We start from the raw sequence: 13,696 nt of genomic DNA on the forward strand, positions 1-13,696 counted from the left end.
TTATGTATCCTGGTGTCATTCTGTTATCAACATGTACATTGTTCAGTACTTTTACTTTGCTACCAGTCCCCCTCCAAAAAAGGGGAAAGTGCAGCTTTATGATTTCAGTAAAGTAAGAAAGAGAACACTACTATTACTACAACATTTAACATTATAACTACAGCTGGCTGTTGAATTTTTACTTTTTTGTCATGCCTTCAAGCGTACCTAAACTCAAAATTTTTTACTTTACATAAAAGAGTAGACAACCAAAACTAAATTGTAATTTTTTATTTATTTATTAAAAAAAAAAAAAAAAAAAAGAGTTCAACACCTCCCCTTTGTCTTGATCACCTTGGGGATATTCACAAATCCCTGAAGGCTCTTGGCTGCTCTTTCTGCACATGCCGTAATCTCTGGCATGCCCAGAAGGAGCACTTTCTTTATTGGAAGAAAAAAAATTGTCAATCTCGTGCATGCGCAGTAAGATCGGCAATCTTTTCCCCACATCTGCGGCACCCGATCTGCACAGTGTGAGATAGGCTGACGTAGGAAGAAGAACCCAGAAGAAGACGATGCCAGAGCACGACGTTCCTTTTGTGCCGGGCCGAAGACGGGTACTGGGACGTTGCGGGACCCAAAAGACGGAACTTCCCGACGGATCTGCTGAATCAAAGGCAAGTGTGGTTTATTGAGTTTAGCTTCGCTTTAAAGAGAGTCCCTTAATAAAAATAAAAATGGTAAAAGCACATGAAAGTTACATAGTTACATTTTATACAGTGTTCCAGTAGGAAAACCACTGTTCTTGAATCCAGCAAATTCAATTTCTCACAACCTGCTGTTCCTAGTAGCCATCGCCTCTGGGATAGTTGTATAAACCAGCTTTAGGTATTTCTGTTTTGCATATTGACAAGGTGGTGTTGGGTCCAAGAACTTTTCTTTTGCTTAAGGTAATTTCTGCCTTTTACCCGAGCAAGGAGAGCCCTGTTTCCTGCTCCAGTTCATCCTGTTGAAAGCTTCTTCCATTGGCTGCATGTGGTTCAGGCTGTGAGAACCCCACTGCCTTATTAAGGGAGACTGACTACTTGTTGTCCTGGATGAACCCCATAAGGGTACATCAGATCCCCATCCACTATTTCTAGGTGAGATAATCATTCAAGCGTAGGGCCTCAATAATCTGGCTCCACCTTTCCCAGTCAGGACGTACACTACTGGATCTGTGATTTTATTTGCTCGTGTTTTTTATTATTATGTTGAGGCGTAAGATTCCTTAGGTGGCTTTTTGAGCTGCATTCTGTCTCTAGTTCTCTTCATTAGGGAGCTTGGTAGTATTTATTTGCTTTTGTTGCCCACCCCTAATTTGTACTTCTTTTTTGTCACTCCAAGGTTAAATAACCTCTATTGTAGGTCAAAAAAGCAGACAAATTGAGAAGGTTTAGGTAAAGGTTTAGGTCTCTGGTAAGACCAACTACCTGTGTACCCACCAGCCATTATGGTTGTCCTATCCATCCATGAATGGACATGGGTCATTGGGGTAATTAATTGAAGATACAAATTGTGTACAGACCCAAGTGGTTAGGTTTGCTTTATCTGCAAGATAATAATGCAAAAAGATTTTATTAATTTTTACTCATCATACTGCAAATATAGTAAAGGGCAGGGGTGAACCTTGGCATTAATCAGGTCTAATGCTTTGTTCTAAAGAAGTGCTCAGCCTAAGATTAAGGTTGCTTTTGTGGATGATGGACAGCAGATCAAATGCTTGTTCTTGAGTTGTAAAATTGACTAACTTTCCATACAGAAATTCTATACCATTGAACAACATTAGAATTTTTGTGTATGTATCTACACATACCTGGAATCTTGGTCTAGTTTAGCTTGTCACTCCTCCAATTGTCTAAAGACTTCTTCCCTAACCTAACAGGTTGACTGCAGAAAGTCCACCTCCTCCGTGGTAATAAATCCAACTATACTCCAAATCAAGTTAGGTTTAGGTCAACAGAATCACATATAGCTCCTTATACTTGGTGTAATCAGTTTGTGTGAAATACTGAACTGTGCAGTCTTTGCAGTGAAAAGCTTATAAAAAGTAATTCAACGTCACATGGGAATACGAGGGGAAAGGCAATGAATTCTATAAAGGACTGAAGGCAGTTTTCTCCAGAGGTATTTCTTTTAGGTTTTTTTACCATTCTGTATTACTCTGATTTACCCTAATATCCCACCAATGTATGCTTCAGTTACAATGAGGTTCTCGAAGTATGGATGGAGCCCTTGCGCTGCTCTTTTTCTACCCATTGTTGATTCATCTCTTATGACTTAGTAAACAGGATCCAATTAAGACATGTAGCAGCATTCCAAAGCTCTAGAAGCTGAAGGTTAACAAATATTGTGTTGTCCCTGGTCCCCCCCCCTCCCCCTGTTGATGTTGATGGTAACTAATTCACATCACCCTTCCCTTTTGATTACATAATTTAATTCATATCCAGTGGCATCATCACTCATTTTTTGCATTGATGGCAGAGCATCTGAGCATATTGAAGATTATATGAACCCATAAACAAAAATGTTTCCTTGTAGGTTTTTTTTTTATAATATATATTATATATTTAATATTTATTTTATATTTATATTATATATTATATTTATTATATATATAACATCACTTGGTAATGCTGCAAATACTACGGTTCCCTTTGCATGTCTTCTCACTCATTTCTCGATGGTATACATTAATGAAATCATGGTTGTCTGAGAGATCAGAGTTCAAATGTATCTATCTTTAGTTAATCTTTGTTACACAGTGGAATGATAAGGAAAGATAAGATAAGGAATAGTAAGTTACAAAGGAATAACAATGAAAGCTGTTTTTTTTGACAGTTCACAGAAAGTGACAAAATGTATGTGGAAGAGCATCTCTAAACAAACAACACATTGAATTTTGAAGCAGATGAGCTACAGCAACAGCAGACCAATTGGGTGCCACTCCTATATAATAGGAACAGGCACCTCAGACTACAAATCACAAGGGGTCCCCAAAGTTGGACAATATAAGATTGGAAAAACTGATGAGTCTCAATTTCTCCTGCAATATTTGGATGGCAGTGTGAGACTTTGGCAACAACGTCATAAAATAATGGATCCATCCTGCCTTGTTTGGTTCAGGCTCGTGGTGGTGTAATGGTGTGGGGGGATTAATTTTCTTGGGACTCCATACCAATTGCAAATGCCACAACCAATCTTAAGATTGTTGCTGGCCATGTCCATCTATTTTTATGACTACAGTGTACCAATCTTCTGATGGCTATTCCCAGCAGGATAACACCATGTCTCAAAACTCAAATTGTCTCAAACTGGTTCCTTTACCATAACAATGAGCTCACTGCAAGTGGCTTCCCCAATCTCCAGATCTCCTGTGTATCCATCCATCCATCCATCGGGGGAAAAAAAAAAATATATATATATAGATGCACAATTGTGTGCAGAATGAGTGGGTTTTTTAGGAGCGAATAAACTTCAAAATCATCAGCTTTTCTTTGCATACACGCAAATGATTTGGAATATGGCACATTCAATTCCAAAATCCAAATATGAAGAAAAATGTATCAAGAAATTAAAGAAAAGGGAATAATAGGCTATATATATATATATATATATAATATATATATATATATATAATATATAGCTTAAAACTTTGATCCATGGATCCAAGACAAGTATGGAGTTCTAACATAACACTAATTTCCCCGATCTGCATGTGTTCCTGGTCTGTAATTCTTTTTCTAGATATTTGTTAGAGGTTGTTGGTTACTGTAGGACTTTGATAATTGTGCCAGTTATGTATCTAGTGGATATTAATACCATCTAAGTGGAAAAAAAAAATATGTCATCACAAAACAATGCTTGCATGCATCATATTTGTGCGTCACTACAGCTGCTTGAGTTTTAAGAAGTCACTGTTTTTAAACCTGTGATGAAAGAAGAGACACTTATAGAATTCTTTATTGCCACACACTATGCCAAGTGTCACCTTAGGGGACATGGAATGCCAGCAGCAATATTTAGAATATTATGGGGTCTGTAGGAATGCAAAGAATGTAAGTTTTACAATTTAGAATAGATTGAACTGGTGTTTTTTTTAGCACCATAATCATTTAACTCAGCTGTTTATTTGTTCCTATTTATTAACACCTCACATTCAAAGAATTATCTCCCAAAAGCGCATACTGTATTTTTTTTTTTATCTTGTCTCCTCCACCCTTGTAATTCTTGCTTGGGCCTTCGCAGCCACGTTACTTGTAGCTTATGAGGGCTCCTATTTCTCTGTGTCAGCCTTAGCATCTCAGCTGTCCTGTCACCTCTACACTTGTCACTCCTCCACATTCAAGGAGCAGTTTATGGTTGGGAGATCAGTGAGGAGTGAGGGTCTCATCTGTGTACCAGATCTTTGGCTGTACAGATAACCAGGTGAAGGGAAATAAACCACTAGTGGATTTATACCTGTGACACTCCGGTAAGAAACTTAGAAAAAACGTTTTTTTTTTTAAATGTAGTTTAAGCATTATTAAATATTGAATACATTTGTTTAAATATTTTAAGTCAAGGTAAAAGCAGGTTTATTTCTGCATGGCATTGTTCCTAAATTCTTGGACATCCTGCTGCCAGTGTCCTCTTTTACTTATTAATGTACATAAAGCATAAAATAAGTAACATACATGGTGTCATTATGAACAAGCTATACATAGGGATTAAGTAACAAAATACTAGAAAATTATAGTTTTCATTGAGAAAATCAAGTCTAATCATAACTTCATAACATAATTTGATTTAAAGATTAAATTACATTTCTAGTTGTGGGTATTATCATTAGCGTGTATTACTTTTTTTTAAATAAATTTTAGTTAGTTTGAAAGATTGAGCTGTTGTGACCTCCAAAGATGGGGTTGTAAAATCTGTATAGTAATGGGGTTCAGGTTAACCCACTTGGATGAACTAAGAAATGACTTCCATGGCCCCCTCTGAATTCTTCATAAATTATAGAAAAATCTGCTAATAGTGCCTGGCAAATGAAAATGAGAAGTATATTTTTTATTTTTTAAGTATATAATTTACAACATACAACTTGAATTCAAGTTTAATTTAGATTTTATTGTGGAAATGTTTTGGTTTGTGAGATATATGTGAAATTTTTCATTTTGGTGTAAAATCGATGATAAAGCTTTAAATTAAAGATAACAGAGACTGTTGATTCAAGGAACATCTGATTGCCTCAGGGAATGGATACCCCTGTTGGAGCAAATTGTACCAGTATTTTTTTGCCTTCCTATGGATCAGCAATGTCCATAGAGTTTTATATCTGGGATATATTTATTTGCCTAGTGGTTGAACTAGATAGACTTACTGACTTACTATGTAACTATGCAACTATCCCTATTGTGCTGCAGAATAATAAGCTTAAGGTGCAATCAAAATATAAAGTCATGTATTTTGATCATGTACCTAAAGAGAGATTGTAACAAATACATATTCTGTTAATTTCATATGAGTTTTTCAATAAGAGCATTTTGTTTTTTCGGAGAAAGTAGTCATTAAATGTCTGCTCCTCCATGTCTACACTGTCCATTGAAGTATCCATTGCATTTATTGGGTTCAGACTTTGCTTGGTGCCGTAGGGGAATTCGAGGACATATGGAAAACAGTGTATGCAAACATACCATTGTGGGTATTGATTACATGGAGACGATGAAATATGAAAAGGTTCCTTTGGCCTAAAGGATATTTTATCCCCATATGTTCTAGAAGTGGTGTTATACTCAAGTTGTGTTCGAAACTGTATCTAAGAACTTTTAATGTATAGCGCTGCGTAATATGTTGGCGCTATATAAATCCTGTTTAATAATAATTTAATAATAAGAACTTAATTAAAAGTAAGCTTTTTTGAACTCCTTTGAAAGCCCAGAATCAAAAGGGCACTGAAAATACCATCAATAAAATGATTCTGATACATGTTTCCAAAGAATACATCCATTTGATTATCTACACTGAAATGAACATTCATCCTCCATCTTGTTTTGTTTGAGTTATTGGTATAATCATAAGTGAGAGGGGTAAACTATACTATATAAACTTTTATCTTCTTATATACTGAAATATGAGCATACATTTTTCAACACAAATAATTCAAAGTAGCAGTCCAATAAACGTATTTCCTAAAGAAAGAGTAAAAAGCAGTAATATGAAAATCTGATTGGCTGATATGGACATGTCATCGTTGCTTGTGGCATGCTAGTAGTGTTTTTTAGTGTACATGTATGACAATGTTGATTTACTTGATTTTAATCATGTACCCATTTTTAATTCTGTTTCCCTTGCAACAACTATATTATTAATGTTATAGCTCCATATTGTTTCTGAAGGATACATAGTATTTTATGATACTGATTATATAGGCCTGTTGAAATATCAAGGCACCACAACACATTGTACTGCTAAATGTAATATCTTTAAAGTTGCTGTTTTCATTCATTAGAATGTTTCATTCGGGATTTGGATAAATCTCAATGTGTTCTATTTTTAAGACAAGGAGTCAGGAATTCCCTCAAACATTCCATTGGTGGGAATAAATTACTTACTGACATTAAAACACATTGCTCTGGAAGACTCGGACAAGGTAATGTTTGAGGAAATATCTAATTCCCTGTTTTTTTTTTTTTTATGGCAATACAATGGCTGGGTGACTCCTAGTCAAAGGGAGACAAGTTTTGCATCCCTAATAATAAATCTGGAGAAAAAAGCAATTCTTTTAAGACATAATATATAAGTTGGCCCTAACATGGGCAATGGATGGCCCTCTTTATATCCAGGCTAGATGAGCCTAAAAAGGCTGGGAAAAAATTTTGCTTTTTTTCTGAGTGATAAGACCACATTGAGAGGTATTTACTGTATGGCATTTTTTAGTACAAACAACTCTAAATGATCCAGATATGTAGATATGCATAGACAACAGATAAACTGATAACCATGAATTCAGACCTTGAAATATGTACAATGCTAGTTACCTTAAAATTTTTTTAATAATTCATTATATATTTTGAGACATATATCTGGAGCAATCATGTTGCAGATGAGTGTCAGAAAAATGCCATTCATTGTCTCTATACTTGCTCTAGGTCAGTGATTCACTGTACCTGATTTGGTAAAGCTCTCCAAGCCTGGAAAAGATACACTTTCATTGATGATCTAGCAAATCTGGAATGGGTCTTTCAAAGGTAATTTGCTATTTTTTAGCAAATGTTTTCAATCCTGGTCCAGGTCTATTCAAGGTTTGCGGGATCACCCAGGTTTGCTGATGAAAGTGTATCCTCTCCAGCCTTGAAGAGCTTTAATAATTTGGGTCCACAGTGACAGCACTAAAGCCAAAGCTATAGGCATGACAGCTAATAGGCTGGCATTCCTTAAAGTGAAGACCAGCAGTCTACAAATTATAAAGACATGATTACTTTAAAGCAGTACTAAATCCTAACATTAAAAAATTGTGACTGGGCACATCCTTTACTGCAGAAAAAAATCAGCCTTACCTGCCTGATTGAATTTTTTTTTAAATACATTCACCTGTTCCCATATCATCACAGACGACACCATCTTCTTTTGTTTCCGATTTGATTTCCCGAACTTCCGACATCTTGAATGGCAGGCCTGGGGGGGTATAACTTTGGCATCTTATCATATAGTATTTTTTTGATAAAGATAGTGAACAGGCAGGGAAGTGACAAACACCCCCTTAATCACTTCTGCTATAAATAATCTGTCTGATCGCACATTTTTTCTTTGGGAAGAATTGTAGTTCCGCTTTAATTCGGCCCTTTCACTGTGAGTTTATGTACTCTTATTGCCTACCTGTATGTAAAGCTGAACTTTATATCAATTATCTGAATCCCCAAGCAGCATAATCATTCTGGGTCAGGTATAAAGGCAGAGAAGCTGTATTTTTAGAACCAGGTCAGAAATTACAGTTTACATAATCTAAAGCTAGGTGCACCTTAAGGGTATTTGGAAAAGGAGTATATTTTGTTTCATTTGGGTTTAGATGTTTATGCTGGCAGTCATTTTAAAGATAAAAAGCCTGATTTATTAAATCTCCAAGGTTGGAGAGAACACACTTTCAGCTGGTGATCCAGCAAACCTGGAATGCATTTCTTAAAAGGCATTTGCTATTTGTTAACAAATCTTTTCAATCCTAGACCAGATCCATTCCATGTTTGCTGGATTATCCAGGTTCACTGATGGAAGTGTAAACAGCCTTGGAGAGCTTAATAAATCAGGTCCAAAATGTATGTGTTCCAAAGATTTAGTTTTGGATATGGTTACAAAGACACACTAGTAGGTTTAAATGAATTCACAAAGTAGGAAAGTAGGAAGAGGAAATCACTTCTAGGGGCTTGTTCACTATTGCCATATACTGTTTTTTTTTTTTTTTTGTTTTTTAAATGCAGTATGCCTAACATTTTTGTAAAATATCCTGCCCAATTAAGCAAATCCCCTAAAGCCGCTCACAAAAATGTCACAAAAAAGTCCTAGACAGCTGTCAAACTTCCCCTCAAATGTTGTATTTTTGATTCAGGTGAGAATAAGAAAGTTTTTACAATAGAGACAAATCATCTCTAAACAGATTGTAGCAATGAAGATACAAATGCAGTTCACAGTGGAACTAAACTTAAAAATCAACGAATTGCGAGCAGATGGGCTCTTTTTTGCAGATTGGACAAGCTATGTCTCCTCTGCAGTACAATACATTTACCTGCCTGTTTGTAGTCTTCTCTTTCATATACACTGAGCTGTGTATGCGACCAGCACACCTGAATAAAACATCATTTTAACTTGGCCAATCAAGATCCCAAACTGGGAACAGGACGAGTGAAAATGTTGGCACTGGTAAAGGAATGAGGAGAGGTACGTTTAGTATAAAAGTTTGTTTTATTGCAGAGAAGATGTTGCCCATCCTTTCTGCAATAAGAAAACAGCCTGCTTGCAATTTTTAAGGTTTAATTTTGTTTTTAACACTGGTGTACATATACTCCAATTCCTTATTAGTATCAAAAATTATCCATACATAAGGGAGATGTTTTTGAAGTTTTACAGGAGACTTATTATGATTTCAGTGACAGATGAACAAACAAGTGCTATGCACACAGTTTTATAAAGAGGTGAGAAAGGAGGCTGAGTGAGTAGCACCCTGCTGTGCTTTCCTCTATAGGAGGGTATATTGATCATCTTCCCTGCTTAGTTGTTCATCAGTCTACCAGGGCAGATCATGATTGTTCATCTCAGGCGACATTAGTGTACGTATCTTTAGCCTAAAACATGGACATCTCCTATCAGCTGCCCAGCACTTATAGATTAGAATCTCCAAGTGGTGACCTCAGGGCCAGAGAACTTTCAAAGATATGATGAAGATTTCCCCCATCCATCAGAATATTTTTCTTGTGGGTTTGCACGTGCATCAGGAGTCAGGAGCATTTGTGGGTACGCAACATGACGATCAAACCTTGAATGAGAGTAGTGAATTGGCCAATTCCATATCTGAGTGTAATTATTTGGCCACACTGTGCTGGCCTAACAGTGTCTGTCTATGTTGCCCTTCCCCTTTAACATGTTAATTATTCTGCCCTTATTTCAAAATTAGATTTTTTTGATGTTACAAATATGTAAATCAGACCTAAAGGAACAAGAACAAAAGAGTATCTGAATGTAAAATGTAAAAACAAAAAACGTTTTTAATAGATATCAAGTATGTGTGCATGTTCATTACATTATTTGATGATTGACTTTGGGGGCATTTTGCTATAATTGAACATGTACTTGTTGTTGTTATAGTGGAACTCTAATGCCAGTCTAAAAACTCCTGAGGGAAGCAGATTCTGTGAAATGCATCAACATTTTGATATTTTGTTTGTATATTTATAAAAGATAGTAGATATTTCTCTCTTTTTAATGTGTAAATAAATGAATTTTATTCAACTTTGAAAGTTATTTGATAGAAAGGTGAATTAAAAATTCATCTGGATGTATGCAAACATTTTTAAGTAATGGTTAAAAACACGTATACATTATTGTACTTTTCTGATCATTTGGCCGCTGGGCACCATTATCTTATACTGAATGTATAGCATATTACCAGCTCCCAGCAATGGACCTCATCATACAGAACTCTATGATTAAATCGTATCTACAGTAAATCCAAGATCAAAAATGTAATATATTGCAGTTTACTAGTCCTTTTATTAAGTGTCTACATTAGTTTTCTTTTCCAGACTTGTTTGATTTTATGTTTACCAGGATATCCTGCCACAAACACCACATATCCTAGGGTGACAATTCTCACAATTTGTATTGTATCAATTAAGGAGAAGCATTGTCAACACAGAAGATTTGTTAGGACTACAGAACACCTCTCTCCTTATATACATTACGGTGGAATTTTGTGGTCCACAATGAGAACTGGGAACAATATAATTTTTGCAGGACAGACTGGGAGCACAGAAAGCTCCATTTTTGGCAGGATAAACATTTCAGTGAAGTTATTAAAGAGATGCTAAAAAACACTGTCAATGGTATGTTGAACAGATGAAAAGCAATCAAAGAAAAGAAGGTCATTGGTTTCCCTAGATTTTTGTTTTTTCATTCCTTGTACTGTTTTTTTTTTTTGTTTTGTTTTTTGATGGTTTTGTTAAAATAACCCTCAATAGCGTTTTGGGATTTGGAATACTTATGTACATGTAACTATTACTTTGGCCCACTTGGAAGGGTGCCTATTAATATTTATGGTGGGTAAGCAGTCTGAAAATCCTAATATCTGCAGAGTCTGCATTATATGCTCCAGTTTTGTACTTCAAATATTGTGTTTTAGGAATATAGGAAGGTTTTTAGGAATTTTACAAGTATTGTGGGAAAATGGGGAGTCATAGTACACATTACATCAGGTTTTGAACAGACGTTTCTTTATCAACACAAGCATAAATTTACCGTAATACAAAACGTAATAATACAAGAGGTATGTTTACCAATGATTTGTGCACAGCATGGACCCAAATATATCCTTTGCTGTAGCCATAAAGTGAATTTTACAAGTACCTGCTGCACATTGTGACTTTTCATGTAGCTGCGTTAGTCTTTGTAATTCCTTCACAAGATTTCAGAATCCTTGTAGAATGACCTGGGACCCTCCACAGCTAAAAATGAGAGCTCAAAGAAATAGACCCAGCTGCAAAGTCTGGATAAACTAACACCATATCAGCACACTATATCGACAGTAGTTAGAGCTTCTGGTTTGTGTTACAAGCAAAAAAGAATTATATACGGGTTCATAGCTGTACCATCAATATATATTTACTTGGTTTCATATAATTTTACTGTTCAGGGGTTGGCTTTAAATGTTATCTGTTGTAGCCAATTACCTACTTTCATTTTCAATTTGTAAAATATATGACTACTTGGATCCTATTAATTAAGAAACTAAAAATGAGCATCCTATTGACTGCTATAATATATATATTTACATTGGCATTTCCAATTGTGTCTAGATGCACATAGATTTTTTTGTATAATGATGTTACAATCTGTAAACCAGAAGTTGAAATCTTCCTCTGAATCCCTGTTTGGGAATATTTGACACTTAGTAAGGGCAGTAAACTGTTTACAAATTCTAATCCTAATTTCAGCGGATGAGTTAAAGTATAACATACTACTTCCCTGTTTCCCTGTCTACTACTAGACTTCAAATATCGGAGTGGTACAGACATGGTACAGCTGTTGCCAGACATCAAACATGGTTTTTAATATCTCTGAGTCTACAGTTACACAGTCAACCAAAATAGTGCACTCCCATAATCCCGGGTAGGAGCGCTATGTGGGTCTCTTGTTATCCTTGCCTTACGTTTTAACCACTGGTGTACTGAACAGTCCGAGACATATTCTGGATGAGTGATTAATAAATCTTACATTATCTTAACAAGAACAGTCATTGCCAACCACTTGGTGCCAAACCTGTAATGGTATATATATAGGGAATGCAAGTTCAGTCTGACCAGTGTCTGTAATTTACATTTAGCATAAAATGATTAAACTGGCTGACAACAACGTTTTGGAACAATCCGTTTGGAACACAGCAGTTGAAATGAGAACATACATTACCTGAGGATTAATTTAAACTGACAGCTAACCCTGCCATTTTTCTATCTCCCCCAACCACTCAGCTTTAGGTTTAAGCCATTCATATGTATGGTTTAGTCACACAAATAAGAACTTATAGGGTGGTGTGGTTAAAAGCAAATAAAAAACTGCAGAAACTAACATTACCGGAAGGAATCTGTCGATAACATTGGAAAACTGTGTTTATTCCGTGGAAATAAAAAAGGTCTGGTTTAAAATCCACTTGGTAATCCCCTGCCTAGCACCCAGGATTCCATGAACCTTTTTACTCAGATTACCAGACATCCTAGAAAAACATTTAGCCCTAGTCAGCTACAGAAACTGAGGATTCATGAACTGGCTAAGTGGTTTTAGTAGACAGAATCAGTAAAATGTCAAAATAAAGTTATACTTTAGCCTTTTTAACCAGCAGGTGGAGCAAATGACTCATTTTCCCATGCTTTCTTCTATCTCTGTAAAAAAAAAAAAAAAGGACCTACAAAAAATGTATAGCATATGCCAACCTTGACAATTATGAACTTCTATTATTTTCTCCCTTTTGGTTTCCTAAATGTAATATAAAAAGGGTTTGGGGATATCTGTTTAATAAGTACAAAACATTCCTGTTGATTTTAACACAAAATCTTGTGATCTGATACCTCACTATGCCCTTTGCCTATGGAGAGGAGAGGGTTATAGAGGAGAAGTGACATGTGTTTTTTGTAATCCATCAGAAATAAAGTAGGCAGGACTGACAACATGTGCATTGGAATTCAGAGCCAATAATACTGCACAACGTTGTCATACTAAAGAGGAACAGAAAATGAAGATGATGCCTAGTACTTTAGATAGTCTAGCTATGAATGTTGCTGCTAACCCCTGAATAATAAGTACATTAGAAAAAATGATGAGGCGAAAAGAGTTTTTTTTTTTAAAAGCAATCTTATATTTGTAAGTGTTAGTTTTCACACACAAATAAAGTCAAATATATTAACATTATTATTGCAATTAAATTGTAGTCTCACCCCTAGGGGCAACCTTTTATAATTTTTTTTAGACTAAATACTATAAAAAATGTTCCTAATGGTTATTAAATAGTCCATAATCCTATAAAGGGTTGTTTTATATTAATTGTAGCAGGAATGTAAGTTTGGAACCCTGGCGCGTTTCGCCTAAATTGGTTCCTCAAGGGAGCGAGAAACACCTCTTTGCTCCTCATCATCCTTTCTAACATACTAAAGAGGATGGAAGGAAGATGCTATATTTCTGGCACATAAGCAGTTATTACAGTTATTACAGTTGTCCCTGTATGCAACTTTGCTTACTTGTGGTGCAGTTTACCACTTCTGGGCACACGGTAGCAGCCTGCTATGTGCCTGGAAGCAGCCAACTGCATGGTTGGTTATCCACTTCAATGATGACAGGGGCATTGGAATAGCTATCTATCTCTAAATTAACATAGTACAAGGAAAATTCTGGCATAGTTGAGAAGATGTCTCACCAAGACTGAACAGATATTTGCCTGTCCATA

The 13,696-nt window shown here is 35.7% G+C and overlaps 1 protein-coding gene across 1 annotated transcript in view; it reads left to right on the top strand.

The window, feature by feature from the left end:
- The first annotated feature begins 3,703 nt into the window (after positions 1-3,703).
- Positions 3,704-13,696, top strand: part of STAC3 (SH3 and cysteine rich domain 3) — a 52,582-nt gene continuing 42,589 nt past the window's right edge. The window contains exon 1 of the mRNA XM_072407656.1: positions 3,704-4,492. The gene's annotated coding sequence lies outside the window, so the exon portion shown is untranslated. The remainder of the gene's footprint in view (positions 4,493-13,696) is intronic.

Source organism: Pyxicephalus adspersus, chromosome 1, assembly GCF_032062135.1.
Source record: "Pyxicephalus adspersus chromosome 1, UCB_Pads_2.0, whole genome shotgun sequence".
In the NCBI taxonomy this organism is placed as follows: Eukaryota; Metazoa; Chordata; class Amphibia; order Anura; family Pyxicephalidae; genus Pyxicephalus; species Pyxicephalus adspersus.